The 22,369-nt window shown below is 44.2% G+C and overlaps 1 pseudogene; it reads right to left on the minus strand.

Moving 5' to 3' along the window:
- LOC130143461 (ankyrin repeat domain-containing protein 26-like) overlaps positions 1-22,369 on the minus strand; it is a 62,864-nt pseudogene that overhangs the window by 10,434 nt on the left and 30,061 nt on the right.

Consider the following 22,369-nt stretch of genomic DNA (forward strand, 5'->3'; position numbering starts at 1 on the left):
AAGGAAGATGTGTATGCCTGGCTGTGACAACTCTAAGTTGCAATACCCATTCAAGGATAAACAATGAGAACAAGACCAGTGGACAGTGATACCCCTCCAAGAACTGCAAAATGAAATTCTACCTTGGCAAGTTTTTGATTCAGGGCCTGCAGGCACACTGCACGCACATGAAAGCGTCTTGCCCAACCATATTCCCTTCTCCCACTGCCCTTCAGGAAAAACAGAAGTACAGCGTAACACATGGAATCAGGCACCACCCCCCGCCCCTAAAAATGACAACCAAAACAGAAGTCTATAACAGACACACATAAGAAATGAACTTACCTGCAAAATCAGATTGACTTCTTGCCGTTTTTGTCTTATTTCTTGTTCAGCTCACTCTTCCACCTCTCTTTTGGATTGTTCTATTTGGCTGCGATCCACCATGTTAGTCTCCATATGGTGTTTGAGATTAGCCACCTCTTCTTTCAGCTGGCTTTTGCTCTTCTCCAGTTTTTCATGGTTCCCACGCATGGTGGACAACTCCTCTCGCAAATCATGATTTTGTGCTTCTAGCTGCATGCCTTTTTTAGGCTCTATCTCCAGCTGCTGGGAAAGTTCATCAACCTGTAGACAGGAAAGGGGAAAAAAACAGGGAACTCAGAGGGATCTAAAATTAGTCAAATCTGTGAAAATTGGTAAAGGAGTTGGCCATCAAGACTATTTATCACAAAAGTGAAACCAGGCTCTTCTTTTAAAACAAGAACAGCTTTCACATAATTTCTGACAGCATTCCTCAGGTTCCCATCCTTCCTCAGTTCTGCAGTGGGTCACGGACCGAGAGGTACCAAACCAGCGGCATGACACCCGCAGGGCTAGGCTGAAAAGCACTAGGGCTATTCTTCTGCGAGATGTTCATACGATCATAGGAAATCAAACACACCCATACCCAGTTACATCACAGCCACATTCTGGTTTCATCAGAAAAAGAACCATGTGTCACGCTTCAGAGGAACTGTCACATGCTGTCACACGGTCAAAGCTTTGTCACAGAACTGACAAGGCAAGAAACGGGTACCCTTCTCTTCCATTACGCTAAAAGATCTGGAAGTAGCAGTTCAGAACACCGCTTTTGCAGCAGTGGTGGCAGAAGACAGTCTCTTTAGGTCAAAGCTACGGTTTGTTTTCAAAAGATTTCCAGGAAATATCAGACTTCCCATAGGTCCCAATGGTCAACTACAGCTCTATCCCCTTCTTTCCCCCTCCAGAAACATCCATCGTCTATACCTATTAACCATAAAACATGATATCCCATCATCTTTTATTTTTAAAAAAGTGGGGGAAACCAGCAGAGTCAACACTTGAAAGTCTCTAAAATACGTAGAAACTTTACACTTATTTAAAATTGCCCAAACGTAATTCCATTCCCTGTCATTCAAAATAACTCTTCCAACAGGAACACAAATATGCTGCTAACCTGTGAACTAAAAATGAGCCACTGTCAAGGCAGTTGACTCGTTCTACAATAATATCTTCTAAAAAGGAGCATAACTTTGAAACACAGCTATCTCAGTAATGAGCGGAGAAGCAGCTAAAAGGTCACATGCTACCGAACGGCCAGAGCAATGCAGGAGCGGGCTGGAAACTAGGACCACGCGTGGCAATCGGTTAGCTGAGGGGAATGTGCTCGAGCTTGTCTAGACAGCAATTAACATGATGAGGCATGTTTGCAGAGCACAGGGGAGTGGGAGACGGATGGCGCCAAGGAAAGGTAACACCTTGCTGTTAATTGCTGGTAGTTAACCACCAATCAGGGATTGCCTAGTATGCAAGGCTTAGCTTCAAGAACCAATTAGTTTGAAACGCGCAGCTTCTGAAAGTGTATAAAAACGTGTGCTTCTGTACAATAAATTGACATTTGCTTGCATCAAGCTGCGTCCCGTCTCTTCATTCGCCGCAGAGCAACCTCAAAACCATTTGTGGGTCTCTAAGACCAGGAAAGACGGACTGAGTCAGCTACTAGTAAGCAACAAGTTACAGGGTTTCTTCCGCACCACCTCACACTGCATTGTGCCCTGGGAAGCAAAGACACCATTCCGAAAAGCAAACCCCCACCTGCCTCCTGCTCAACTCGTGCCCGAGACAGGCTTCAGGGGGTGACCTTGGGCAAGGCCAACTGCACAGAGCTGTTCCGAGTGATGGTGGCGTTACTCCCCTCTCTTCCGAGAGGGAATGCATCCGTCGGAGCCCGACGATGCTGCCACGGCCTCAAGCTGCAGCCAGGCCTGTGCTGGGCCTTCACTGCTCTCAGCCCTGACCCTCACCCATGGACGTGACGGCCCAGTAGGACTGCAGACCTGCCCATCCCTATGGACCGGCCTGGTGATCTGCACTCTTGGCGCACTCTGCTTACTGTCCCCAGAACTCTTCTGCTCTTCTTGGTGAGGGCCTGTGGGGCTGATCCCTGGCCTGTGTGGTCACAGACCCTGCCAGCCTTGCTGTGGCTCTTGCTTTGCCCTTCCTCTGCAGGACAGCCTACCCCTGATGTGCCCTCGCAGATACTGCTGTGTACGTAACACTTCCGTCTTTACCCCTAAGAGCTACATCAGTATTACAGTCGCCTACTACTGTGACCATAGAAGGAACATCAAAAAACAGCCAAATAATTTCAGAAATACAGCCAAGAAAAAAAGTCAACAATATGAAAAGAAGTATAAAGAAAGAACAAAGGTTTCACAAGAAAAAACACCACAATAACCCAAACAAAGCAAAGCTCACCTTTGTTCTTAATCTGCCAATTTCATTGACCACTTCAGAATACCTGTTCTTCACTTCTCCCTGCAAATTAAGCTGGGACAGTCCCCCTCTCTCCTCATACACCCTTAGTTCCTTCGTAGCTCTGCTCAGCAGCCTCTTCAACCTGCACAGCAAACTAGTCATGAAAACAATGAAGCAAAGGAACAAAACTGGACTTTTTCACATACTCTCATGTAAACAGCACAGACACAGCTTGCTTCATCTTTAACGTGCTTGACACACTAGGAATTACCAGGAAAAACCAGTATTCCTGTGCCACATACACTTGGAGAGTCCAGATTTCACCTGAAAAGAGGAATGAAAGACTCCCTTTTTCCCAGGAGAACTGCAGGGCAACCTGCACCTGCAGTTGTTTTGGCAGCTAGTGAAAACTAGGGGCTGGTGTACAGAAGTACCTTGCAAGAACTAACACGAGGCCGGCATCTGCTCACAGTTAGGTACACCTATTTTTACACTAAAGTTTAATAAAACATGACTTCTACGCACGGATACCTCTTCACCACGCTAAAAAGCCGTCCCTCTTACAGTCTTTCTGCAGATCGAGGTTTCTTTTCATTTCTTGGGCCAGACGTAGTTCAGCTGGGCGTTTCAACTCTACCAGCTTCTTCACTTCCTTTCTTTCACTCTCACATCTTTCTTTTCTCTTTTGAAAGTGTATCACACAAACAGAGCACAGGAAAAATACCTACGTACAGTCTGTGCATCTAGCGCTCTCCACAGAGAAGCTGCCGGACGTCTCTATCCGTTAGCCACGTTCCACAGAATGCCACGGGACGGAATTCCTGAGGATATTCCATCCCTTCAGGTTTCACATCAAACAGACCAATACGTAACTACAGAAACAGATGCCCTCGCTGAAGCAAAGGCCATCCTCTTCTAGACATAACAGGTGGAAAAGATGCTGGAGAACACTTTTGGCAGTGCCTCTGCTCATAGTAGGGATTACGTAGGTATGCACTTCATGGGAGAACATGGATCCATCCAAAGCTTTCATGGGATCTTCCAGCAACCAGCAGGCAGGGGCTTGTGGAGGAATCTGATCTTTTGGAGTTCTTCAACATTTTATTCCCCTCGGCCATTACCTCCACCTCTTCTGTGTGGCCATTTACTTAGCCACATGCTGGTTTTCCTCCTCTTGGTGTTTTCTCAGCCACACCAGAGGAGAGCTGGCAGCTGTTTTGACTTTGTACTTCCATTTTCCCTCTACAGAAAAGGAGAAAAGGGGAAGGCTGTCCCTTGGCAACTGGCAAGCGCTGCTTGTTTCCCAAGCACTCGTTCATTTACCCAGCATTCCTTCAGTATGTTTTTCTGCAAGGCTTTTAAGCTCCCGCTACGCTGAAAACATACAGCAGCTCCTCCACACACGCACTGGAAACATCAAGCATTTTAAACCTGCCCAGAAACCAAGGGGTCAGAAGATGACCACACAAAATCCAAGGAAGAACTGGGAACTGTGGCCTTGCTCGATGTGCTCAACTGATAGCAAACCACACTGGGAACTCTTCCCAACAGAGCCACTCCAGAACTTACACAAGGATACCCATCTAGCTTTTATTTGCTTCCTCCATGACCCCCAAACGATAAGGTACTCGCAGCCTGAATGGCAGGGATAACAGAAAACAATGATACGTAAGAACCTGACCAGAAGGTGCATGTGGTTCTCCTGGGTATTGGCTCGGTGCCTGGAGAATTTTCTGGGCTCACCTGTTGCAACAGTTCAGCCTTCTCCTCGTCCAGCTGAGCAACGCGCTCTTCAAGGTGGGATCTTGACTTCAAGTGCTCCTCCCACGTGCTGTGCAAGTCCTTGGATGTCAGAGCCAGCATGTTCTGCTTCTGCGTCTGTGAAAGCAACAGTGGCAGAAGAAAAAGTAAGGTGGCCGGAAAAGACAAGAGCGCAGGAGAATGCAGTAACTTACACAGAAACAGGCCTAAGCTCTCCTCCACCCATCCAAGACCTATGGCCAAGGTTGGCGTGGAGTGTAAAACACACCTTAGGAACCATAACCAAGAACAGCAGCTGGAGCTGGTGGGAAGAAGGAATACTCTAGAAGCGACAGGATGAGGTTACAACTTTGGGGGATAAGATGACATGCACACACACACAGAATCACCCTACAGCTTTCCTGCAAAGCTCCTCTGGTTCCCTCTATACTTCAGTTTTCGTAAGAACACTGCAAAAGGTGGTGCAAAAGGACAACATTCGCTCCTGCTTTCAACAGCTACGCTCAGATTTATTCATATAGTTACAGACATTAACTACCTTAGTTTTCACCTTTTTTTCCAACTCCTTTTGCAAGCGCAGCTTGTCTCTCTCCAGGTCACTGTGGTAGCGTGTAGTAACTTCAAGTGAAGCTTCTGGCATAGATTGCTTTTTAAGTGCAGCAGCAAGCTCCTGCTGCAGTTGTCCAAACATGCCCTAACGAAACAGTTAAATTAGCATGAAGAAAGTTCTAAGAACACGAAGTATGCCTTTAACTTATTTTGTTATACGGTTAGACCTGTCTAGATTGAACCCAAAAGTATGAAATTTTGCCTGCCACCAGCAGGCATCTGCACAGATGATGACCTCTCGTCATCTTTCTCAGCTGAGCACCTTTGACTATCAGCAGCTGTTCATGAGGATTTCTGTTTCCTAACACATTAAAAAGGCTCAGGTATTGTTCTTCCTTGAACAATCAGGTATTGTTCTTCCTTGAACAATACACAGGAACACACTGCAATCGGGTATTTTTTGCCTAACAAAACCCAAAGAAATCTGTTGTGATCTAAGAGCCACAGTATGACTGCAAATATTACTCCGGTGACTGAAGGCAGGACTTTGTGTTAGATTGTTCTTTCTTCTGTTTCTTCACTATACAAATACAATTAAATGAATACAAATATCTGAAAGCTCCTTTGAGATACACTTTAAGGGTATGTTGAATCACATCCTCTTGTAGTCTTCTTACTCAGCTCGTTTTAGAAATACTGATAGATTAGGTTTACAAAAATCTGGATAGCTCATTATATATATATAGCTATATACATATAACACACACACACTCTCTCACATGATCTTCAAAAGGAACCCATTATTTTGGTAGTAAGAATACAAAGCAAGTCACAGTTTACAATGATTGACAGTACTGCTGGAGTGTGGCTACACATCATAGAAGAGAAAGCTTAAGGTCACCGTCTGACATGAACTTTGAGGAACAGGCAGGCCCCTCAGAACCCTCAAAACACATACAGAAATCAACAGCTGGACATTACTAATACTCTTCAATCTTGACAGCAGCTTACAGAGAACCTCTTTTTTCCCCTCTATAGAAGCTTCATATAAATCTAGCCCCAACCACTTCACTTCTCTGTATCTTCATTTCTCAGCCCTCGTGTATTGGATGGTTCCTCCTTTTATACCACTCTCATTCAGGTCATCAGTGCAATACTTACATCAAAACCATCAAATACTTTAGACTATTCTATAGGGCATAACATGGACTAAGGAAAATAGATGGAAAAAAGTTCTAGAGAAGAATCACCTTTCTTGATCAAAGCTTAGACTTGGATACCTTTTTTCTGTTCTCTGCTTAGATCTGAGGACTAATATCCCCGTTGCCAAAACTTTCCGCAATTCCGAGGGAAACATAACAAACCAGAACAAATGAGTATTCTTTGGTCCCATGCATGTAACTTACACCGGATACATTGGAGGAACAAACTAATTTCAAGAACGGACAAACTTTAAATTGTCTTTCTACGCATATACTTTACCTGTCTTTCTACTACGTCAGTCTCGTATTTAAAGACTTGTTCCCTTAAATCAGTACGCTTGGCATTTAAATCCTTGTTTCGCTCTTCTATTAGATAAACTTGCTTTTCTGTATCAGCTCTAAGTTTGTTGAAAATGTCATTAAAACGCTCCTGCCCATAATCCGCTATTTTTTCTTTCATGATCCTCTTGTTCTGCATCTCTTCCCATTGCTGATGGAGTAAGAAGGTTTTCACTCTGGAGCTGGGCCAATCGCTCCTGCAGGGACTCCTGTTTTATTACAAGTTTGCTTACTGGATCTTTCTCAAGTTGTCGAGCATGATCACATTCCTTTGCCCGACACTGGCCTTGACTTAATTCTTTTTTGTCATTTCTAAAAGCAAAGCTTTTTCTCCGAGCATTTGCTTCAACTGGTGAAGCTCATTTTCTAGCCTATTAGCTTTGCTTTTAGCTTTACACAGCTGCAGAGACAAGCTCTTGTTGGTTTCTTGCACGTCAGAGAGGTCACGATGGAGCTCGACTTGCAAGCAAAGGCATTCATCACGTTCTCTGGGAAATCTTCGTTCAGCATTGCTTTTTGATGACAAATGAAGTTTAAGTTCTTGAACTGCAGCGTTCAGGGAGGAACGCAATGATTAAATTTCTGTCTCTAGTCTGTCTTTGCTTTTGTTTGTCTGCTCAAGTTTGGAAGTCAGCACTGCAGATTCTCTCTTTACTAAGTCCAGCTCCGCGTTGAACTGAAAAAACATTTGTCTTAATGCTTCCTTGTGCAGTTTAAGTTCCTTTTTGAGAGCTTCATTTTTTTCTTTCAAGGTCTCATTTTCCTTTAAATATTTTCCTTGTTCCTCCTGGTGCCTAAGTCTTACTTGAGTGAGTTCTAGCCTTAGCATAGCAATCTCATCTTGTAGTAACTGATTCTTGTACAACAGATCCTGTTCTCTATCAGTGCGGGATTCCTGAATGACAGGGAAAATGAATAAAGAGCCAATTGGGAAATGAATCTACAAAAAACCTGCAGCAGTAAACTGCATTTTAACATTTCTAGTACCGAAGCATGACTTCGAAGATGAAGTTTCAGGCAATAAGCTACTCTGTGAACCCATGCACATGTACAACGTACGTACCCAACGGAAGTGCAACATAGCCTTAAAACCTAAATGAACATCCCAAATATACAGTTACGTTTTTTTCCCCCCTTAAACCAGCAACCAAAGCTTTTAAAATGACAGCGCTTTCTTGTATGTGCATGCCTTTATAATACTGCCTTTAAGGTTGAATTAGTTGTGCTACAGATCTGGTAAAAACAAGGCCAGAAAGGGTATTTTCCTTCTCAAATGTCTTCTGAACACTTATCCTTTTGTATTACTGAAAGTTAGCTATAAGACTCAATCACCCCCGGAATGCAATAGTCCTGTATATTTCCTCTTTATTGTATGTATAACTTTTTCCCACTTAAACACATTCACCCTACATTTATTGGGCAGCACAGCCAAGAACAAAAAGGCTTCAAGGCACTGCACATTCTTTAGGAAATTCAGTAAACTCTTTTCAAGATCTTTTTTAATACAGTGTTTATGATTGCTTTTTCTCCTCCAGTTACTCTAACTCTTACAGAGAGTTGAATTCATTGCTGAGAGTTGATCATAAAATTTTAGTTATGTGGAGGTGGCAAAGAAAGGCATACTTGAAGTAAGTTCAATAAGGGAATAACTAATTAAAAAATAAAAGCAATGGAAACACAAACACTGTCAAACAACTTTCTTCCTGGTCAACCTTGCCATAGGTAGCTAGGTGTTTCACTGCTAGAAAGCCTAAAAAGCGATGACAAAATGTCTATGAAATGGAAAATAACAGATAGGTTAAGAAATGGGGTAAATAGTGTCTTCTATTAGCTTCCGACTTGCACAAGTAATTCAGGTACATACAGGAGTGATGCTGCTTTCCAGAACTTTTAGACATAGGAGAAAACAAGAAAGGTATTTACCCAGATAAGTTACACTGGTAAACAGTAAATAAACATCAAGAAACAGAAAAAGTTATGTAAGATTTATTATGACTTTAAAACAAACATGGTGAAATGTAATTTATTAGAAAAAAAATCTGCTTACCTCTGATTTTTTTCCGATAGATCTTCTTGTCTCTTCTTCTAGTTCCTTTTGTCTCCCAAGGTGGTTGTTCAAAATTCCTTCTTGAAGGGCTCTGGCCCTCTTTTCCTGAGAGCGCTGTCTCTGTGTTTCATCACGTTCCTCTTCAACCTGCAGTAATACAATAAAACTGCTTGCATCTTAAGAAAAAACAGAGCTAGCAATACATCTTCCCATTCTCCCTTGCATACTTGAAAACATTTTTGATTCCCCACCGTTATGATAATCCACCTATAAATAAATAAATTTAAATTTTCTTATGAAAATTTAAGAAGGCGAAATACAGGATGTTTTGTAGTAATTCAAAAAAAGGTCAGGCTTTGCCTGAAATACAAATGAAACCTAAATTTTGAAAAAGGAAAAAAGGGAATAATAAACTGCAAAGCAAAAAAAAAAAAAAACCAACCACCCAATTGTGAACCAACTGTACTCTACTGTTCTCAAAATTTGACAACTGTTATCCAACGCCTCTTCCGTGAACAAAGCGCCTCCTTCTCTAGGCATACTGGAATACAATTGAAAAGAAGCAGAAAATAAGACAAAGAGTTTAATTCATTATTTAATAGACCTGTTTCAAGAGCCTTCTCAGTGTTCTTAACTCCATTTCTAAATTCCTAGACTGTAACTCAAGTTTCTGTTTCTCCTCCATCTCTTTACAACATTGATCTTCTTTCCTTCGGAGGTCTTCTCTCCTTTTCTCACACAGCACTTCTACTCTGAGCCTCTTTTCTTCTTCTTGTTTCAAAGAAGATCTGGGATTTAACGGAGTATTTGAGAAACAAAAGCACTGATATAAAAGTAGATATTCCACATGATGAACTTGCAGAGACAACTCAAACCATAAAAAATGTTAAACGTTTTCAGAGTTCATATTTTTACTGTACTTTTCAACTTTTTAAAGAATTCTAACTTCATGCCATTGTGCATGGTATCAGTTGTACAAGATACAGAAAAAAAAACTTTGAGTGATTTATCAGTTATTTGTAAGTTTGTATAGGGAAACACACACCAGTGTGCACACTTCTATAATAAAATTAAAAAAATCCATCTTCATATTACAGCCATTTTGCTGAAAAAGGAGTTTGTTGTCTCATCAGATCAAAGCATCGTAAACTTTTACTATGGTTAGTATACATTTTCTTAGTATACTGAGCATTGCCTACACATTACGGATTCAGTGACCAGAAGCAATACTGGTGAATCAGCACGCCACTTACCTATGGCAGACCCAACAATTTTTCAGCAAGCCTTCTGTAAGTCTAAAACAACTGCTGACCACAGGCAGAACAAGCAGCTTCTGTTTACTCCAGAAGGATGTCAGTGTTCAAAACCAGATTCAGAAATGCATGGGGTTTAAGCTGAATACGATTAAAAACAGTTTTAAACCCCAGTCGGATCTACCTCTGGGAGAAACTACAGCAATTTCATTTTGAAGCTGACTTACAAGGAAAGCCTTATGGAAGGTCAGCTTCTTTACCAACTGAAACAATCAGCAATAAGCACTGACATGGTAAAAAACGGTCCATGGTGTGCCCACGGTACCCAAACAAGCAAGCAGCTTTGTGTTTGATCATTATTTTGACTATTTTTTCCCATATACTCGCAACAGTGAACAAAAAAAAAAATTTAAAAAATCAAGTGTCAGCGTAAGGGAAGAACTGCCAATTGAAAGCCTGCTTTAGAAATTCTGCAAAACAAGAATCAACCACCACTAAAATTACTTGAAAGACTGACAAACGTTTGTATTTGAATGGCGTATATTGCAAGGAAAAAGCTTTACATATAACTTCTAGTGTAATTTCATAAAAAGTGTAACTTTCGAAAGTACAAATTAACGCTGCTTGGAGAATTCACTTAGAATGAAAATACTACTTCTTTATACTTGACAGATGCTTGAGGATTTTGAACACCTGCTGAAGTCAAACCCAGGCCAAGCTGGGACCGGCCTCGTCTTCCTCGTACTCCCCTCCCCCGCGCTGGGAGGCCCAACTCCCCCAGGCCCAGCTCCCGCAGCCTCCCCTCACAGGGCTGGTGCTCCTGCCCCCGCGCCAGCCCGGCATCTCCCTGCCGACCTCACACGGGCTGGGCAAGATCTCCTGGGCTGGGCGGCCAAAAACCGGACCCCGGGCTCGAGACACAGCTCAGCAAGCCCTGAGGAGGGGTGGGCACTCACTGCCCCCAGTGCCCTGGCACTGCTGCCCCCCAGACAGCCCAGGCCGCTGCGGGCCGCCCCAGCTGCCAGCTCACGGTGGCTCCTGCTGAGCTCGCTCTCTGCCTGGGCCGCCTGGCCCTGCTGGGCCAGCTCCCCAGCCACGCCATCCCACCGGGGATCACCACGAGGAGATCTCCCCTCCCAGGCCAGGGCTCTGCAGTTGTCCTTGCTCAACTGCCTACGGTGCCTGCTGGCCACCCCTGTCGGACGTGATGTCAACAGCGATGAGAAACCTCACACCTCCGGGTCTAGCTCAGGAGTGTGGGGAAAGGGGCAATCCCAAACTTGACCTTTCCAACAAACAAACAGGTAAGCAAACAAATGCTCTAAGCTCTGGTTTGACTCGCACTGGGTGGAGTTACCAGAAATCCTAGTATTATAGGCCAACTGAAGCTGCGAGGACAAAACGAAAAAAAAACCCACACCCAACCATCTCTCAGATCTCTCTTATAAATCTGATTTCCCCGTACACACTCTCTTGCTCTTTTCTTGCTAGAAAACAAAGTTAGAACAACATCCAGAAGACTGTACATGGAGCTGGTATCCGGACGTTTTTCCCCTCTCACATTATGTACTTCATAGCATAACTGGCCCACGGGATTCAAAAAACCCAAACCCAAAAGACTGGAAACTTCTCATCCTGTTGCCTGCACCATCAGTGTCTTTCGGAACAAAACCACTGACAAGATAATACGTTATCAGACCACAATTTACATACCTAAGGCTCTGGATACCCCTTTTCCATTCCGCTTCTTGGTGAGCCAACACGGATTTCAAATCTTGAGTCTTCTCCGCTCTGAACTGTGACTCCTCCCTTTCATCTTCCAATTTCCTCACTTCTCTTGAGAGCGCTTTATTCCGATTTTTCTGACGTTCTATTCTCTGTTCATATTCAAGAAGCATGTTTTGCATTTTCAACAAAGTAGCAGAACCTGTTTTGAGACAGAAAAGACACAAAGCTGCACAAATACTGCCCAATGTATAAGCTGTTCAGTGCTTTGCTGTATTAGGTGCAGGTGGCAGGTTAGTGGGAAGGTCCCTGTGAGAAGAAGCCAGGGGTCGCCCCGTGCTGGCCATGGACGGTTTCGATGGACCCACCGCAGGGCACAGCTGAGCCTCTCAGCCGTGCTGGCAGCTCCTCAGGAAAAACAAACGTAGGAAAGGGCGAAACCACCACACGGGCAGAGAAGGGGAAAAGCATGTGAAAACCAGCCCCGCAAACGAACACCCAGGTCAGCGAAGGAGGAGGGAGAGGTGCTGCTCCAGGTGCCAGAGCAGAGATTCCCCTGCAGCCCCGGAGAGAACCATGCTGGAGCAGATACCCACAGCGCAGTGCTGCGGAGGACCCCGTGCCAGAGCAGGCGGATCCTTCCCGAAGGACCTGCGACCCATGGAGGGCCCAGGCTGGAGGAGATTTTCCCCAAAGGACTGCAGCCTGGGGGAGGACTCACACTGGAGCAGGGAAAAGGGACGAGGAAGGAGCAGCAGAGAAACTGCTACGTCCCGACTGCCGACCGCAGCCTCCCCGCGCTGCCTGGGGAGGTGGCAGGGAAGGAGCGCAGCAGAGCTTGAGCAGGGGGGGTGCCGACGTGTCCTTCTCAGGTTTGGGGTCTTTGTTTCTCACTATCCAAATGTATTTTAATCGGTGGAGTCTGTTTTGCCAGTGACAGTCACTGGGAAGTGACAGCCCTGCCTTCACACTGACCCACAAGCTTTTTCGCCCCGTTTTGTCAAGGAGGGGCAGTGGCAGCACTGGGGGGGGAGTTTGGCCTTCGGCCAAGGTTAACACTTGCCTAATGAAATTTTAGCATAGTTTAAGAGCCCTAGTAAGTGATGCTTATGTTTATATAATGCCTTGTGCACATATGCAAGCATCTTATGACAGTTGAAATTTGTTATATATATGTACTTATTATTTTTAAGCAAAGCCATTATTTTGCTGTACTCTTTGTCATTAGCTGTTGAGGGGTGTGCTGGTTGTGGCTGGGATAGTGTTAATTTTCTTCGCAGTCGCTGGTACGGGGCCATGTTTTACAGTTGTGCCGCAAACAGGGTTGGTAGCACGGGGATGTGTTCGTTATGGCCCAGCAGCGCCCACACAGAGCCAAGGCCTTTTCTGCTCCTCACCCCACCCCACCAGCGAGCAGGCTGGGGGTACGCAAGGAGCTGGGCCGGGACACGGCTGGGACAGCTGACCCCAGCTGACCCAAGGGATGTGCCATGCCACGCGGCATCATGCTCAGCATATAAAGCTGGGGGAGGACAAAGGAAGGGAGGGACATCCAGAGTGACGGCACTTTGTCTTCCCAGGTATTTGTTATGCGTGACGGAGCCCTGCTGTCCTGGAGATGGCTGAACACCCGCCTGCCCATGGGACGTGCTGGATGAATTCCTTGCTTTGCTTTGCTTGCGTGCGTGGCTTTTGCTATTAAACTGTTTTCGTGCCGACCCATGAGTTTTCTCACTTTTCCCTTTCCGATGCTCTCCCCCACCCCACTGGGGTGGAACAAGTGAGTGGCTGTGTGGTGCTTAGGTGTTTAGGTGTGGCTGGGCTTAAACCACATCAAGGGGATATAAAGAAGAAAAAGCTCTTGCTGACTTTTGATGACCGCATTAGAAGGAGCTGAACTGTACTTTGCAAGAAACTGCTTCTCCAGCTCTGACTAGACAGAGAACCAATGATAACGTAAGGCACATCGGCTGGTAATGCAGGCAACATCTCAGGTTAGGTGACAGTTTCACAGCTTTTGAGGGGGATCTCTAGTCACAAAGAGATACTATATCAAAATATGAAATTAAAATACTTAGGAGTGCCTACAAAGAAATCATGTTTTAAGGGGAACTTGTAACAGCTGAAGACAGAGACTTGAAAACATACCCGTATGAACCACGCTAAGCTCTTCCAACAGCAGCATAGTCTCCTTGTAGGCTGAAGCTTCTAACCGGACATCCTCTGAAGTTGGGTCAGATGAGTGAGTTAAACCAGGGCCATCAGTTACTTCCATTGGTATGCTGACCTACAAAAAATACAGTACTTTCTGTAATTCCACTGTCTAGTATTACAGACCATTACAAATGCAGGAATGATTCATTCTCTCCTTCACAGCCCACAGATTTGTCTCAAATACAATAAAGCTGCGTACCAGCAGCAATTTGTACATCTGGTTGATCACTACATAAACACTGCTCCCATCGAAGTGATTAAAAGCTGATAGAGACTGTTTACCAAGAAACTAGTTTTACAGTACCTCGTTCCTTTCACTCCTGGTTGTTGCTGCAGGTCTAGAAAACAGAAATATATTTCAGTACTGAAATGCTTACTTTGCATTATGAATAATACCTACCGTAGCTTTGAAAACTTAATTGCAGAACTGAATTAAACTAAAATCTGGTATAGTAACTTTGCTAGATATAGTTCAAGACTGAAACAATTATTGTGTGCTATTAATGTCTACTGGAAGGCTAATTTTTCTGCAAGATATTAAGCAAACAGTTGAAATAACTGTTCCCTAAACTTCACGCAAAGTGACAGAAATCTTACAGCTACAGACATGGAGCTATACGGTTACGTGCATTCCCTGTTTAATACCAGGGGTTCAGCTCCCTTCAGTACTGAGAATCCTTCTCCTACAGGTCAAAGAACTGTAATTTTGGATTCTCTGGTGTCCTGGGTCTGGCTGGGATGCAGTTTATTTTCTTCACAGCAGCCCACACAGGGCTGTGCGTTAGATTTCTGACCAAAACAGTGTTGCTAACACACCAGATTTTTAGCTAGGGCTGAACAGTGTCAACAACTTCTCTTTCGCACTTTGCCACAACCCACACAAGTAAGTTCAGGGTGGGCAAGAAGTCAGGAGGGTACACAGCTGCAAGAGAAAAGGTGGAGCGGGGAGCAGGGCAAAAAAATCCTGAGGTACCTGCAGTGAAAAAAACTGAGATACCTCACCCTTTTTAAACACATGAAATACTTCTATGCCTGTGCACACACTCATGTAATTAATCAGAATTTGTGCACGTGACCTCATTGTTGACTTGGCCAGCATGTTCAAAAGCACTCTAAACAAAAGTGAAGTGTTTGTCAACACAAAGCGCATCAGGTAGTCACAGGAAAGAACAAGAAAGAACAAGAAAGAACATCAGGTGGTCACATGAAAGAACAAGAATCTTCATAGGTGTCAGGTTTACAAAAAACCTAAACACACAACAAAAACCCAAACTAGCCTCTAGCTCTCAGGCCAATTTTTATCATTAAGTAAGTTTTATTTTCAACATTCCTTATAGGCATACCTTCCTTCATCCTCAGATGTTTCACTGGAAGTGCTCTCATCCGGTACTTGACCATGATTGCCACTGGAAGAGCTCATCTGCTGATGAGCCTTCTGCTTTGAAGGCTGTCTTTTACTTTTCTTTGCACCTTTGGCATTCAGGGCAATTTTACTGCATTACACAGAAAGAAAGAAAAAAAATCACCAAGTGAATAGGTTTATAAAAAATATTTCTGTGAAACAGACATACTTAAGATGATGTCCAGAAACAACCGAGACAAAAAATATCTATGATAAAATCACAGACTTGACTGTAAAGATCGTGGAATATGCCCAAGTATTTAAAACCCTTCCCCTAGGAGTGAGGGGGACACGTGGAATCTGAGCTAGATCCAGGTTAAGCTGGACTATATCCAATAGCCACGGTACAGAAAGCACCTAGAGCAGAGATTCCTTTGAAGGACAGACAGAAAAAGCTCCTGCTTAGGTCTGCATAAAAATACGTGTGCCTTCTTTAGACTTTTGAGATTGGTTTGGTAATATCATCTTTTCCCCTCTCCTGACAAAGGGCATATTAACTTAATGAAAAGGAAAACACCAACTGCACGGAGATCACTAAAATCACCTAGAAAAGGGAGGAGTAGCAAACCCCAAGTTCCTACTTTTCTTTTCTAGGTGGCCTTTTCCTACAAAAATAACTGCTTTCTCCAGTCTTCAGTTCTGGTTTTGAAGATGCATTTTACCTCAGTGTTGACATGGAAATCACAGGAATTTAGGTGGGGGTTTTCTTTTGGTTTCCCCTTTTCTTTTTTTAGAGCAGGCAATAAATTTGAACCTCCATCGTGCGCTTCATTTTGTCAAAAAAGAATTTTTCTTCATTTTTTGAGAAGCAGTGGACTACTCACTATGGCTTTCACCACTGAGGAAACTACTTCAACTACCACAGTATCAGAAAACCTAAGACACTTACATAGCACTACAAATAAGAGCTAGAGATTATTTCCTTAGCTTACCCTTTCATTGGCACTTTAATCAATTTTGAGCTCTCCCCAGATGAAAAACTCCTTTTGTCTTTTTCTTCTATCGTGTTTTCATTCTCCATTTTCAAACAGTCATTCTTCCTTACAGTAATCTTTTGTTTCATTTGCCAATTAGTGATGTTATTTAATTTATCCACACACTCCTGTTTTGCCACCGCCTGCACTTTTGAACATCTTTGTTTGCTTTTTTCCTTCTTAACCTATAAAAACAAAGTTAAGCTTCACGTATTTCTAGAAGACAGAAACACCACATCCAAGATTGATTAATTCAGGGTTTACCCCTGAAATAATATAAAATGATCTTTTTTGCAATTCATACAGAAGCATTTTCACAAAATTACACTACAAAGTGTATTATGCCATTGAAAGTACTTTGAATTCACTCATGATGCAAGACATAACAAAAATACAGCCCTTAGAAAGAAAACAATAGTGTCTCTTAAAACAGGAACAAGAAAAAAGTGAAAACATTACTGATGGACAAAGCATTAGGAGGACTGCACAATGTTCGTTGTAACACCACCAGAAAAAAATCAAGTGGATCTGTGAACAAGGAGAGGAAAGAAAAAAAGATCCCAAACCCACAAACACAACTGGTTTCACAGGAAAGAGGAATTTTAGTGAAAGGCAATGAAGACACACCACGCAGATAGCACAGCACATGAATTAGTAGTCAGGACCCTGTTTAGAAGCTATTTTCATTCTTTGATTCAGAATCAGAACTGATGTAATTGTATGGATTTCTTTTTATGGCAATGAAGAGATAACTACTTGCACTGGAACCAAGTGCCTGGAACAATAATGCATTCCGTTTTCCAAAAATGGGGGAAAAGACAACTCTCCACTGCCCTCTTTATTCACCAGTCACCAATTTAATTAGAACAAACCCCAATTTGTAGGAAGCATCTCCCCTTCGTGACGAATAGCTAAAGTGAGCAGCACCGTTGATCCGGAGCGAGATTAAAGAGTAGCAGGTGAACCACCTCTTCTGGCAGCTGTACCTTCTCTTTCTCCAAAGCCAGGAATACTATTTGCAGCATTCCTACCTTACCCTTAAATCTTCCCGTATCTTGGTTTAGTTCTTCATCAAGATTCCTTTTCAGCATGACACATGATTGCTGAGCACTTGCAAAAAGACTTTCCATTTCTGTTTCTCCTATTTTGTTGTCGATAAAGCAGTCCCTGGGAACATCATCACTAAATCCAGAGTCTTTTCCAAGTTCCCTCTCTGTTACAAGAAGTGCATTTTCACCACGTGTAGGAACTGTCTTATTTTAGGAATAATATTAGAAATGTCATCCAAAAGACTTGTTTTAAAGCTGTATCTCGGGGAGTATTCAGGACCTCCCACTGCATTTCTACTACTTCCATTTTCATTCTCTTCCGTTTCCATAGAAGGCATTTTTTTCTCTCTCTCCTTTTGCTAGAGGCATCTTTGTATCACTGATATTGGTTGTGCAATCTTCTTCATCTGTACTCCAGGTATCTTCCATGTTTGCATTTCAGTTATCTTGATCAGAAAGGACACCAAGACTCGGATTACAGTTTCCATTTTGGGTACTTTTCCACCTAGCATAAGTTTAGTATCTCCAAATTCACCTTTACTTTCTAAGTTGTTAATTGATTCTGTTGCATGAGACAAAACAACATGAGAACTCTTCAGCTCAGCACTGAAGCCATCTTCTGACATTTCTTCCACAAGGGAAGGAGTTTTCCCAGTTTCATGAATTTCACCAGGCAGCTGCTTTAGCTCTGCTGTAACATTTTTACAATTTGTTTTCAATTCCCTTTTCTCATTTTCAACTCACATTCTTGCATATCTTTCTTCCGAAGGTTTTGGACTTAACTGCTTGTCAGCACTGTGCAATTCCTCATTTTCTGCTGTGAAATTTCTGATGTAAAATTTCTGCCTTATCAGTGTGATTTTCATGTGCTGGTTTTTTCTGTCAAGTTGGTAGTTTCTAAAATATATTTATCCTTAAGTAAACAGGTACAGACAGAAAGATTATCAAGAAAAAATATTACAGTTAATCTATGCAATTTCTGTTGCAAACTCATCCTATAATAGAAATAAGGCATTTTGAAAGCCATTTTCACTACAAAAATCAAGGGACACTAAATGAAAGGTTCACTGCACACCATCTTCTTAACAAGAGAAGGACTCAGAGTCAGCAGTTTCTTGGGTTAGGTTTGCCTAGGCATTAGGGTTGCTTTTACCTTTTAGCCTGCTTGCTTTCTGTAACCGCCGGCATTTGTCACAGAGCATGTTTATTTTTCACGGTTTATTGCTTTAATACCATTTTTCATTAAACTGCCAACATTTTCCTCACCCACCCTCCTCCCTCCATCGCGCTCTACCGTCTGGCATTGCACAGTCCCCGGCCACCTAAGCTAACCCAAGGGGAATGAACATGACAAGCTTTTTACCGTTCACCACACAGAGAACTGGCTAAGGGAGGATTATTTCTTCACCCAAGCTTCAGAAATAATAAATTCCACTCCAAGGTGCAAAGGAAAGGATTTATTAGGGAAACCTGCCTGCTCCTGCCCTCATCCCAGGAATCAGGAACCCAAGCTCGCAGGAAAACCGCACCACGCCTTAACCCTACCCAGCCCCCTCAAGCCCCTGTCCCCACGCTCTGTTTCTCAACAGCTCCGACTGCTTCTGCCCCGTGTCACAGTCCTGCCCACACGCCTCCTCGGCTCGTGGTGCCTTCTGAACAGGGCCTGCAGCCTTGGTGTCCCAGCGGGCTGAGACCCTCACGCTCCTCGCGCTCCTCTCGTCAGCCAGGCCCTGTTCCCCCGCGGCAAAGACCCCTCCGCTCACAAGAGGGAAGGAGCACCTCAGCCAGCCACCACCTGTCTCACCCTCCCCCTTCCCAAGCTCACTGGCCAACTACTACCGCCTTGCAACAGCCTTAAGTCCTGCGCTTTGCCTGCTAGAATTAGGCACGTCCCTCTCTCGTGATGCCCGGCTGTGGGGTGGAAATCATTTGCTACGCTGTCCCTTCGGGTGTTCCAGAGGACGCCAGACCCCGCTGTGCAGCCCTGCCCCGCACGCCCAACACAAGCAGGACGCCTGCCTTATTCCCCTCTAGGATACCCTCTGAGAAACCCTTTTCAAACACTTCGCGTGGCCAAACAAGAGCGTATTTTGCAGAGGCTGGGGAAGCCTCAGAAAGGTCACCACATCTCAAGGTGTTCTCTTTGATCCTTGTCTTACAAAGAGGAAGACCGGCATGTTTCATCAAACAGATCAGCCTATTACAGACAAATCTCCCTCTTCACTTGAACGTGCATTTTGCACAGGCAATAAAACCCGCATTTGGCTGCACTGTTTCTCAGCAGTGCACAAGAGGAAAAACACCCCTCAAAATTTAAGCAAACCAACTGAAAAAAAATCAGTGTAACAGCAAGCATCCGACATAGTGACAAGGATTTTACCCCACCATAAGAAGACTGTATCCAGCTTTCCTTCAGACTGTAACGCAGCCTTCACCTACAGGACGTCCCATAAGCATTATTCACTGACTGGTAAGTTTTCTTTACCTTAGTGTATAATACAGCCTACTGAATCAGACTGCAATCCAAAATATTTGGGTTTACATACCTGCACACCATAATATTCAATGCCATCCTTCATGTCTTCTTTTTCACCTGATGATGACATATGAAAGGTAGATCCTGAGTTCTCACCTGCAGTGAAAAACCACACATTTTTATAAACAGCATGACTTCATATTACTTACTTACACCTAAAGTGCATCTTGAATCACCCTACTTGTGACAACAATCTTAACACAAAATAAGAAAAAAACTACATGCAGGACTGACCATTTAGTAAAGGAGAAATCCTTCAGATGAGAGTTCTACGCCAACAGCAAAACTTCCCTGCCATTCTACACTCCAGATGCTCAAGAGACAGCGGCACAAACTACAGGCAGAAGCCCTTCACAACAAACCCTGAACTTTCAGTCACATTTTAGCTCCTAGGCAAAGCATAACAGCAAGGTATCAAAAATTAAGACGGGGGGAAAGTGCTTGGCCAGATCATAGCTTTCTCCTGCTACGTTATCATCCAAGAACGTTCAGGTGTTCAGACAGGTCAGCCCTAAACCACATACACTTTCAGCACTATGCCACAAGAACCCGAACCCAAGGAGATACAAACACATCCAAAGGACACACGCAACGCAAACAAGGTAACTTCCCTTACAACTTGCCAGCAAGCGCCGTGAGAGCTGGTGTTAATTAACAAATACTAAGCACTTCACTGCTATAGCGCGCACCCACACCGTAAGCGCATTCCTAAGGCAGACATCGATAAAAGCTCACTTCAGCCTATACGTGTTTACAGACAAACATTTAGTCCACCACGAAGTTACCAGTGTGGCGCTCCCCTGAAACAATCCGCGAGCGTGCTCCGTGTCTGTCTGCAGCTGGAAGCAACACACCAGGTGATCCTTCTTCCGGACTTTCAGAATCCGTCTGTAGAGCATAACACACGGGCGTGAGCATCGGTACAAATTCTCAACTCATTTCTACGCAAAATGTTCCTGCTAAGCCAACTTGCACAGCATGGAATCACAAAAGCCTTTGATCAGCCCCTTGGAAAGGGCACGTCAAGGCACAGTATATTGGAAAATCACAGCAGACTTGTGTGTTTTCAGATCTTGGGCAAAAACCTCACAACTCATCTAAACTAGTCTGTCACGCTGGCAAACTGCACAGCCGCAAGAGAGAATTAACACGGTAACTCGAGCTGTGGGTTGCGAACCCGTAACCGCAGGTCTGGGGGGGGCCCAACTTTCGACTGAACTCGTACCCGATACTCAAATTTGTGCTGATGTTCCCCAGGCACACGTCCTGCAGTGGGGAGCGAACACATTGCTACTCCCGGTTGCAAGGGCTGAACAAAGACAAGCAAGACAAAGCTTACAGAAACCAAGGCTCTACAAAAAAAAAAAAAAAAACCAAAACAACCCAGCAGCATTTGAGCCTTGTATTTTTAAGAAGCGGGTGGGGAAGAGTTCCTTCTTCCTCACAAGAAAAGTCAGAGGGCGTAAGCTACAGACTCTGCTCGCTTTCTTCTAACCCATTACCACAGACAGGAAGAACTAAAAGGGCAAACACAGCCAGCACGTGCGGTATCTCTGTTGAACATTACTCTCAAAAAGGGCCAAAAAGGTAGAAAGGCTCTTTCCCAAAGCAGCTCATCGTCTAGGCTGCAGACCCTAAGGGCAACCACTGAACACGTCAGCGGAACAGAGTTGTGTGGTGAAAAAGCAACAATCCCGCCAGCCCCGCTGAGAAGCTCAGACTATTTTAAGCAGCAAGAAACTTCACTGCCGCAATACTGTACTAGAAACCCAACTGCAAGGGCCAGTTGCCACGAGACCCAAATCATTAGCTCGACCTACCTTCACCCCAAGCCTCGCTGAGCAGCTAGCACACAGCACAAGTATTTCAAGGGCCCCCAGTTACAAACATACAGCAGAACCAGGAGAAGGGGAAATAAGCCTCAGCCGCGGCAGGGCCCAAGCTCCGAGTGCTTCTGGATCTCGCTCCCCACCCCCGCCCCACTGGGAACCCCGGTGTCCTTCACAGGGAATACCTCAGAATCCCAGGGAGATTCAGCATCTTCCTCTTCCTCTGCTCCCACTGCAGTCAGGGCACCTACAAATGCAGGAAGAGGGGAGACACTGAGCCCTTCTATTTCACTCTGCTTTTCCCCATCACCCCTGCGCCCAAAAGGTGCACAGCGGTTCTGTTGCTGAGGACAAACTAAGGAGCGAGTGTTGAATTCGAGGGCTTCTTCACACCCAGCACACAACATACCACGGTATTTCCTTTGGATCGCCACCTCTTGCCTCCTCTCCAGCAGGAGATGGCTATGCACAAAGCTTTGCTGCTAGAGAGGGACGCAACATTCTTCGCACAAGAAAAGCGAGCAAGACAGGAAGAAAATCCAGAAGATCATAAAAATACAAAAGGGTCTACTATTGATGAATCACAGGGCCAACCTCGCTTTTGGCATTTTCTCCTGTAGGTGACTCCTTTCACAAACTTTCATTGTCTATGTGCTACTCCTAGAAGCCTCTCCACCCAAGTACAGCAGCGGGTGGTCAGTCGGTCAGACAGATGGGGCTGCTCCTACTCTG

The sequence above is a fragment of the Falco biarmicus genome, unplaced genomic scaffold (genome assembly GCF_023638135.1).
Source record: "Falco biarmicus isolate bFalBia1 unplaced genomic scaffold, bFalBia1.pri scaffold_30, whole genome shotgun sequence".
Taxonomy (NCBI): domain Eukaryota; kingdom Metazoa; phylum Chordata; class Aves; order Falconiformes; family Falconidae; genus Falco; species Falco biarmicus.